Source organism: Gossypium hirsutum, chromosome A08, assembly GCF_007990345.1.
Source record: "Gossypium hirsutum isolate 1008001.06 chromosome A08, Gossypium_hirsutum_v2.1, whole genome shotgun sequence".
NCBI lineage: Eukaryota > Viridiplantae > Streptophyta > Magnoliopsida > Malvales > Malvaceae > Gossypium > Gossypium hirsutum.
Window position 1 is genome coordinate 105,889,335 of NC_053431.1, and position 10,553 is coordinate 105,899,887.

The following is a 10,553-nucleotide window of genomic DNA, read 5'->3' on the forward strand; positions in this document are numbered from 1 at the left end:
GGTCGTGCAACATGGCTGTGTGCACCAATGCGCCCAATTTTGAAAACCACGAAACGCACGGGCTAAAATAAGGCACGGTCGTGTGCCCTAATTTCTTTATAAACACCTATTATTTTTATTTTTTATTTTAATTTTATCTTTATTTATATGTTGAAATTACTTTTTATTTCCCTTTAATACTATTTTTATTTTATCTTGAGATTTTATAATTTTTATTCGGCTATTTCTTTACGAGTAATTATGCTTCTTTATATTTCCTAAAAGCAGTTCTTGATTCTATCACAGTTGTAAAGAGCTCCAAAGCTGGAAAAGGTTCTCCATGACTACCATGTTCTGCCCGACCACCACGATAACCTCTTCGCTGGACACTGTGGTTGTAGAACCCAACCTCTACCGCCACCAGAGTATCCTCCTCCAATCTTATCATTGCCTTGGCCGATTATTCTCCATAACTCTAATTCAAGGAGTCCATTCATCATTCAGGAAGTTTCACTTCTCTCCCTATCATATGATCTTATATCTATATTTTTCATTAAATCTAACTTTGTACATTGTGGACAATGTACATCTTAAGTGTGGGGGGTTATTTATTTCATTATCAGAAAAATCCCTGAATTTTGTCTTATTTTCATGTGATCTTCTCATATCATTATTAAAATGAATTTTAATTAATTTATTATTTTTATTGATATGTCTTGAATTAAAACATAGGCATTCAGGCATTGATTGTTTAAACTTTAAGAAATTAGAGAATCAAGCATGATAAGTTGATTTTTAAGAATTAAAATTTTTTTAGGTCGTTTCCCCAAGTTTAGGTATTATCTTGAGTTAAAATTCACAGGTTTAAACATCAAAAAGCCATAATTGTTGTGAGATCTTGAGCCTTTAAAGCATTTATTATTTCTTTTGTGCTCACTTTTATTGTTGCTTTGAGTGCGTCAATATTGAATTGTCATTCTAGAACTTGCTTGATTATGCATGTCAAGACCACACCATTTGATTTGATATGTCGAGATGATAAAGGCACTTAGGTTTAATCCACTCACTCTATAAAAGCCTACCTTCACAGTTAACCCGTAGTGAACCCCCTTGAGCCTAACAACCCATTCATTGATTTACCCTTAACATTAACCCTTAACCCATTATTGTTGAAATCCCCTAAATTAATTTGATGCCTATTTTTGTCGAGATTTGATTTGAATAAATTGATTAGCTATGTTTTATTTTTGATAGATAGCCTATGTTATTTGACTTGTTCTAAAAAAAATACAATACATACATATATATTAATAGTAATTCATTGTTTTTTGAGCTTAAGTGTTAATTCCATATTCTGAGAAGAAGCTCACTTGGATTCAATTAATGATTATTTATTTTTCTAGTTAGGTAATTTTTCAATTCAATCTCGATTCTAACCTTTTCTTTCAGCTTGTGACCAGACCCCGTAACCACAGCCACGTTACAACCCTCTAAAGACCTCTTGATTGATGTATCATCTCAATATATAGTGGTGGAGATTTGATTTTCATGCAAGCCTATGGAAATAACTTTTCATATTGACTAATGAGTGCTTCATTTATTATCCTTAAACACCTCGAGTGATTTGAGTGAATCTTTAGTGAGGATATTAAACTTTGTGATATTGTGAATCAAAGGTAATCACTTAAATGAGGGGAGACACCTATGTTTTCGTGATAAAATGCTCAACTTGGAATGTTTGAAACTTTGATGTTCTTCTAGTTGAATTCTCAACGTATGATTACTTATGGTTTATTTTGAGATATTATCGATAGGGATTATAAGTTGATAAGAATTTATTTTGATTGTGAGTTGAGGATTTTGCTTGAGGACAAGCAAACACTTAAGTGTGGGGGTATTTGATAAACCGTAATTTATACATATTTTTATCCCATTCTTAGCACATTTATGGATGTTTCTCCTTAGATTTGGTGAATTCGATGCTCCTAATCCTTTAATTTCATGTTTTATATTTAGGTGAGCATAGGAGAGTAAAAAGAGTGAGAAACGGGCCAAAAACAGAGAAATTGGGCCAACATGGGAAATCAACACAACCTGGACTTCCTCACACGGGTAGGCCACACAACCGTGTCCATTTGGTAGAATCGAAGCATGACTCACACTGGTAGACCACACGTCCGTACCTATTTAACAGCCTTGACCACGGTCTGAAGCAATCGCACACGGGCGTGTCACACAGGCGTGTCCCTGTCAAATCCAAGTATAGTCCTATTCGGAAAAGGCCACTTTTGATGGCTCTTAGGCATTATAAAGCCTATTTAAACACCTGAAGAGGCACTTAGAAAGGGGACACGAAGAAGGAGGCAAGGAATTACTCAAGGAAAGCTGATTGATCCATCTCAGAAGCTGGATTCATCATCTAGACTGAAGATCTCCCTTCAATTTCCTTCAGGAGTTTTGGGTTTTCTTTATGTTTTGTTATCTTTATTATTTTGAGATGTTTACTGTCATAATTATGAACTAAACACCTAAAATACCTAAAGGAAATGAAACCTAAAATGGATCTTGTTATTATTATCTTAATTGTATGATAAATATTTGACTTATTCCTAATTATGTGTTCTTAATTCTTGTTTTAATATTCCAGGTTATTGATTCAAGTTAATGCGCTTATTCAGAGGAGCAAAAGTCCCTATCTAAGAGTAAATTTGTCTTAATTAAGAGGAGTTGATTGCACGCCTAGAGATAGGGTGACAAGATTTTGCTGGATTAGGGTGAAACCTAATGGGGGAGTCCATAGATCGAGTTAATGCAACACTAGGGTGTTGATTAGAAAGAGCTTTCAATTAATCAACCTAGGGTTAGATGCTATTAGTCTCGAGAGAGATAATAATATAACTTAGGGATTTCTATGGATCAAGTCAAATGAATAAATCGTCTGATTTAGAGATAAATAACAAGTGAAGTCTAGGTGGATTTTTCTTTAGGTATTGTCTTAATCAATCGAGTTTTCCCAAAAGCTTTTCCCCAATTTTCTCTTTGTGCACCCTTAGTAAACAAATCCCTTAATTTTTAGGCTAGATAATTAAAAGAAAGTAATTACTAGTACTCTTAGTTCCTTTGGGTTTGACAATCTAGTCTTGCTAAAGCAATACTACTGTTCGATAGGTACACTTGCCTTCATCGTGATAATAGTTAGTTTCAAGAATGATTAATTATAAATTTTTAAAACCTGCCGCAAATATCACGTATCATGTATTATCCTGCTTGAACAGTAATCCAACATCCATGGTCTTCTAAATATACCATAGAATCCATTTCACAGTTTGCCAATGTCTTTTTCCAGGATTATGCATATACCTGCTCACTATACTAACTACCTTTGAAATGTCAGGTCTTGTACACACCATTGCGTACATCAAGCTACCTACTGCATCAGAATAAGAAACTTGTAACATGTATTCTTGTTCCGTATTCATCGAAGGAGATAGTTGTGTAGAAAGCTTGAAATGAGAAGTCAACGGGGTATTACAGGTTTTGCCTGCACGTTTATGCCAAACCGCTATAGTACCTTTTTCAAATATTGCATCTGAGACAAGCTAACTCTGCCATGAGCTCTATCTCTACATATTTCCATGCCAAGAATCTTCTTAGCTTCACTTAGATCTTTCATCTCAAACTCAAGGTTGAGTTGAGTCTTTAATCTCTCAATTTCAACTTTACTCTTAGATTTTATCAACATATCATCAACATATAAGAGCAAGTATATGAAAATTTCTTCTTGTAGCTTCTGAAAATACACGCAATGATCAGATTTACTTCTTGTGTACCTTTTCCCTTTAATCAACTGATCAAATCACTTGTACCATTGCCTTGGAGATTGTTTCAATCCATAAAGCGACTTTGTCAATTTGTAAAGCCAATTTTCTTTATAGCAACCCTGAATTCATCTGGCTGAGTCATATAGATTTCCTCTTCCAAATCACCGAGTAAAAATGCAGTCTTCACATCGAGTTGAACTAGTTCAAGGTCATATTGCACAACCAAGGCTAGCAAAATCCGAATAGACGAATGCTTCACAACTGGAGAAAACATTTTATTGTAGTCTATTCCTTCTTTCTAAGCGTAACCCTTTGCTACCAATCTAGCCTTGTATCGAATTTCATTTTTACCAGGAAATCCTTCTTTCTTTGCATATACCCATTTGCATCCAATTGCCTTCTTTCCTTTGGGCAGTGTCACCAACTCCCAAGTCCTATTTTTATGAAGAGACTACATTTCTTCATTCATAGCTTGCTTCCACTTTACACCATCAGGGCTACTTCTTGCTTCTGTGTAAGTAGAAGGAACATCATCATCTGCAATTGGAAGTGCATAGGCCACCATATCATCAAAGCGAGCAGGCATACAAATCTCTCTTCTTGGCCTTCTATATGCAATTGAATCTTGTTACTGTAGAAGTTCTTGGGTCGAAACTTCTTCATCATTTGTTCCTTCAATATAAACTGGATCATCGTTAACCTTTTCAAGCTCCACCTGCTGTAAAGTACTACTAGTTTTTTCATCCTTTTGTGAATCCTTATTCTTCATCATGGTTGATTCATCAAAAGTCACATTTCTATTGAAAACAATCTTCCTTGTATCAGGACACCAGAGACGATATCCTTTTCCTCCACCAGTTATACCCAAGAATAATGTTTTCTTTGCTCTTAAGTCTATCTTAGATTCGTTTACATGATAATATGCAGTGGAACCAAAAATATGTAAAGAATCAGAATCAGTGGTCGATTTACCAATCCACATCTCCATAGGAGTTTTTCCATTTATTAAAGCTGATGGCAAACGATTAATTAGATGGCACACATATTTAACTACCGCAGCCCAAAATTCCGAGCCTAATCCAGCATTAGACAACATATATCGAACTTTCTCCAGTATAGTCTGATTCATACGTTCTACCACCCCATTCTGCTGTGGTGTTTCTCAAATAGTGAAGTGTCGCACAATGCCCTCATCTCGACATACTTGTAGAAATGGATCATTCTTGTACTCCGTACCATTATTTGATCAAAGTCATTTGACCTTTCGACCAGTCTAAGTCTCCACCATCTTCTTCCATTTCAAAAATGCATCCAATACTCCACTTTTTCTTTTCATTAGATACACTCATACTTTCCTTGAATAATCATCAACAAAAGTAACAAAATAGTGCATAACAACCAAAAAAGTCACTTTGGTAGGCCCCCACACATCACTGTGAACGTAGTCCAGAATTCCTTTCGTATTGTGAATTGCTAAGCCAAATTTTACCCTCATTTGCTTGCCCATAACACAATGTTCACAGAATTCCAATTTGCAAGAATTGAAACCTTTCAACAAGCCTTGCTTCACCAAATTCTGCAAAGCTTTTTCACCAACATGTCCCAATCTCATATGCCATAACTTGGTAGCCTCTGAATCTACATCTTTCGCAAAAACTGTTGATGTTGATCCAATAACTGTACTTCCATTTAAATAGTACAAGTTATTCCTTCTTATACCTTTCATCACCGTCAATACCCCAGCTACTACTTTTAGTAATCCATCTCTCAAAGTGATTGTGAGCCCTTTAGATTCTAGGACCCCTAATGAGATGAGATTTTTCTTCAAGCTAGGTATGTAGCAAACATCTATCAAGACTTGGATTGAGCCGTCGTGATTCTTCCATTAGATTTTACCTACTCCCATTGTCTTACAAGCTCTATCATTGCCCATAAAAATAACTCCACCTTCTAGTTCTTTAAGACTAGAAAACCAATCCTTATTAGGACACATATGGTAGGTATATCCCATATCCAAAATCCACTCATCCGTATGACATGCCATTGCCATGCCAACCAAGCTAAAGTCTGACTCCTCATCATGCTCCACTACACATGCATCAGAAATAGCCTTGCCCTTTTGTAACTTAGGACAATTCTTTTTCTAATGCCTTTTCTCACGACAAAAAGCACATTCATCTTTGGCAGGTCTCCCTTTGGACTTTCCCCTTCTACAAGGTTTGCTGTTGTGTGAACGACCTCTTAATGTTAAGACTTCTACAGTTGTATCTCTGTAATCCTTTTTATCTTTATTTCGAGTCTCAAATTTATACAACGCACTATAAACTGCATCAAATGTGATCGTATCCTTCCCATGAAGCAATGTGGTGGTAAGATGATCATATTAATCAGGAAGAGAATTTAACAAAAATAATGCCTTGTCTTCATCTTTAAATTTCTCATCCAAATTTAGTAAGTCTACTAAAATTTTATTGAATGAGTTCACATGGTCATTCATCGACATACCTGGTGCATACGTGAATCGATAAAGCTTTTTTTTCTTATAAAGGCTATTTTCAAGACTTTTCGTTAGAAACTTTCCCTCCAGTGCATGCCATAACTTCTTCACTGATGTCTCCCTCATGACAGAGTACTTCTGCTATTTGGCCAAAAATAGGCAAATTGTACCACACGTCTGTCTATTGATCTTGGCCCACTCCTTGTCATCCATCTTGTCAGGTTTTCCTTCAAGGGCTATATCCAGCTCTTGCTGACATAAGACATCCAAGATCTCACATTGCCACATACCAAAATTATTGGTAACATCAAATTTCTCTACTTCAAATTTTGCATTGGTCACAGTAGACTTTGCTGATGACGATGCCTTTGCCATTTTTCTCCTCAATCCCAACTACTGTATATGTGAACAGTACCGTCAATGTAAATAGTATTGTGGATGAACAATACCGTATACGCAAATAGTATCATAAACGATCGTATTTCCCAAGTGCAAATCTAGCTCAGATACCAATTGTTGAGTGGAAGCGTGTAAAAGAGTAAAATTATTGTACTAAAAAATCACACTAAGTTCAATTCCCAGGAAAGAGAGGTGGATCACAAGGATCGCTTAAGTACCAGGTCTTTCCTAGCCAGAATATCCCTTTATCGTAATTTAATAGCATAATAAATCACTACAATCAAACTCACAAAATATGCAAATTAGACAATAAAGAGCACTAGAATTTTAACGAGATTCAGTAAATTTTGCCTACGTCCTCGGACACTACCAAATATATTTCACTCCAAAACACAAGTGAAAATTTACAAATAGGGAGAGAGAACAATGCCTTAGGTAGAGAATAACAAATGTGGGATGATTCAAATGAGAAATGGTTAGGCCTATTTATAGTTGAGGTTCAGGGATCAACTTGCAAAGTCACTATATAACTAGGGGCCAAAAATCTTACAAATTTCTCATGCCAAATTTCAATCCCACTTTTGGTGCCTTAAATCTCAGATTTCTAGTGCCAACATTTTGATACCCATATCTTTGTAATCTTTGCAAAATATGGATGATTGCCAATAAGTACCATTGAGTTATACTCAGCGTGCATTTTTTGTTTTCGTGCGCGGGTTAAGTACTTAGTGATTCAATCATAGACTCAGCATCAAACGGCAATCTTGGACTCAAGTGTTGGTGATATGCTCATTTTGGATCTTTCCATGTACCTAAGAAGGCTTTTGGTTATTATAATCATTTTGTATCTTGATGGTATTTTTGGATATTATTTACAAAAATGTATGTATTTATGTGTTGGTAACTGTTATGTGATTGATTTCTTGATAGGTTGTTTAGTTTATATGCTAAATATTCTAATGGTTGAGAAAAATATTATGCTAAGTCATGTGTTTTGGGTGATTTTTGGAATTAGTATGATGGATGATATACTTAGGCGATGCCTTAGAAATGATTTTGTAAGTTTGATGTTATATCTATTTTTTGCTTGAAAGGATTCGGTAGTTCTAGTATCAAGGTTAAAAGGCTAATATGAAATCAAATGGGAAATGGTGAATGGTAATTTGATGTTTGAAAAGTTTATGGTTAATAGGCCATTAGTGATTATTGAATTGGTATTTGTGCGTTCTTTTGGTTGTACTTGATATAATGAAAAAGGTTGAAGTGCCTTAAAGGCATATTGGTATTGTTGTATATATATTCATTTGGTTACCTTTACATTGTGAATTGAGGTGCTAATTTTGGAATATTGTTAGTAACATAGGATGGTGATTTTAAATGATGGTTTTGGCTTGTTTTGATTTGTGATAAACCGTAATTTATACATGTTTTTATCCTACGCTTAGCACATTTATGGATGGTTTCTCCTTAGATTTGGTGAATTCGATGCTCCTAATTCTTTAATTTCATGTTTTATACTTAGGTGAGCATAAGAGAGTAAAAAGAGCGATAAATGGGCCGAAAACAGAGAAAATGGACCTACATGGGAAATCAACACGGCCTAGGCTTCCTCATACGGGTGTGTCCCACAGCCTTGTCCCTTTGGCAGGATCAAAGCACGACTTACACGGGTAGACTACACGCCCATGCCTATTCAACGTCCTTGACCATGGGCTGGAGCAATCACACACAGGCGTGTCACACGGGCGTGTCCCTACCGAGCCCAAGTATAACCCTATTTGGAAAAGGCCAATTTTGAGAGTTCTTAGGCATTCTAAAGCCTATTTAAACACCTGATGAGGCACTTAGGAAGGAGATGCAGACTAGGAAGCAGGGAATTACTCAAGGAAAGTCGATTGATCCATCTCAGAAGCTGGATTCATCATCAAGACTTTCTTCAGGAGTATTGGGTTTTCTTATGTTTTGTTATCTTTATGCTTTTGAGATGTTTTCTTCTATAATTATGAACTAAAACCCCTAAATACCTAAGGGTAATGAAACCTAAGACGGATCTTATTATTATTATCTGAATTGTATGATAAATATTTTACTTGTTCTTAATTATGTGTTCTTAATTCTTGTTTTAATATGCCAGGATATTGATTCAAGTTAATGCTCTTATTCAGAGGAGGAATAGACCCTATCTAAGAGTAAATTTTTCATAATTAAGCGGAGTTGATTGCACGCCTAGAGATAGGGTGATAAGATTTTGCCAGATTAGGGTGAAACCTAATAAGAGGATCCATAGATCGAGTTAATGCAAACACTAGGTGTTAATTAGAAAGAGATTTCAATTAATCAACCTAGGGTTAGACGTTATTAGTCTCGAGAGAGATAATAATATAACTTAGGGATTTCTATGGATCAAGTCAAATGAATAAATCGTCTGATTTAGAGTCAAATAACAAGTGAAGTATAGGTGGATTTTTCTTTAGGTATTGTCTTAATCAATCAAATTTTCTAAAAAGTATTTTCCCAAATTTTCTTTCTGTGCATTCTTAGTTTAGTAATTAGTTTAGATAACCAAATCCCTTAATTTTTAGGCTAGATAATAAAAAGAAAGTAATTACTAGTACTCTTGGTTCCTTTGGGTTCAACAATCCAGTCTTGCTAAAGCTATACTACTGTTCGATAGGTAGACTTGCCTTCATCGTGATAATAGTTAGTTTTAAGAATGATTAATTATAATTTTTCAAAACCTGTCGCGAATATCACGTATCAAGTTTTTGGCGCCGTTGCCGGGGAACTAGGATATTAGGAACACTCAATTTTTATTACTTTTGCCATTCTACTTTATTTGCAATTTAAATTTTTATTTTCTTTTGACAAGTTTTTCTAGTTTATGACCAGAAGAAACCCGTCAAGACCATTACTGTTTGATAGTGAGATTGATCGCACAGTTCACAGAAACTGAAGAGAAATATGGTGAGGCTTATGATACACAGAGGAAGAGAAAGAGGACGATATTCAAACCACAACCAAGGAGATGGCTGAAAATCAGGAAAATCTGCTACCTCCTGCGATTGCCGCTGATCCAGTAAATCAGAATCGTGCTCCACGCACTATGTATGATTATACTAAACCAAATTTAATAGGAACTGAGTCAAGTATAGTTAGGCCTACTATTGCTGCAAATAATTTTGAACTAAAACCTAACACAATTCAAATGATACAGCAGTTTGTTCAGATTGATGGTTTGCAGGACGAAGATCCCAACGCTCACTTGGCAAACTTTTTGGAACTATGTGATACATTTAAAATTAATGGCATTTCTGATGTCGCCATTCGCCTTCAGTTATTCCCTTTTTCATTGAGAGACAAAGCTAAACAGTGGTTGAATTCGTTACCACGAGGGTCAATCACTACTTGGGAATAAATGACCGAAAATTTTTTATTAAAATATTTTTCGCCGGCTAAAACGGCTAAATTACATAATGATATCTCTTCTTTTGTGCAGATGGATTTAAAAATACTCTACGATGCATGGGAGAGATACAAGGACCTCTTAAGAAGATGCCCTCACCATGGATTACCACTCTTGCTACAGGTTCAAACATTTCATAATGTCCTAAATCCTTCGACTCGACAGATGATCGACGCAGCCGCTGGCGGAACTATCAATAATAAGACACCTGAAGATGCTTATGAATTTATAGAAGAGATGTCACTGAATAATTATCAGTGGCAAGTCATGAGGACAAAGCCAACAAAAGCAGTCGGCATTTATAACATCGATTTGGTCACCATGCTCTTTAATCAGGTAGAACTCTTGAATAAGAAAATTGACGATTTTCCTAGTTCTTCACATGCTCACCCTG

At 35.6% G+C, this 10,553-nt stretch overlaps 1 non-coding gene across 1 annotated transcript; it reads right to left on the reverse strand.

The window, feature by feature from the left end:
* Window positions 1-10,160: 10,160 nt before the first annotated feature.
* On the reverse strand, window positions 10,161-10,266 carry LOC121205598 (small nucleolar RNA R71). The gene has a single exon (XR_005900674.1). It is a non-coding gene; the product is annotated as a small nucleolar RNA R71 (small nucleolar RNA).
* Window positions 10,267-10,553: the final 287 nt, after the last annotated feature.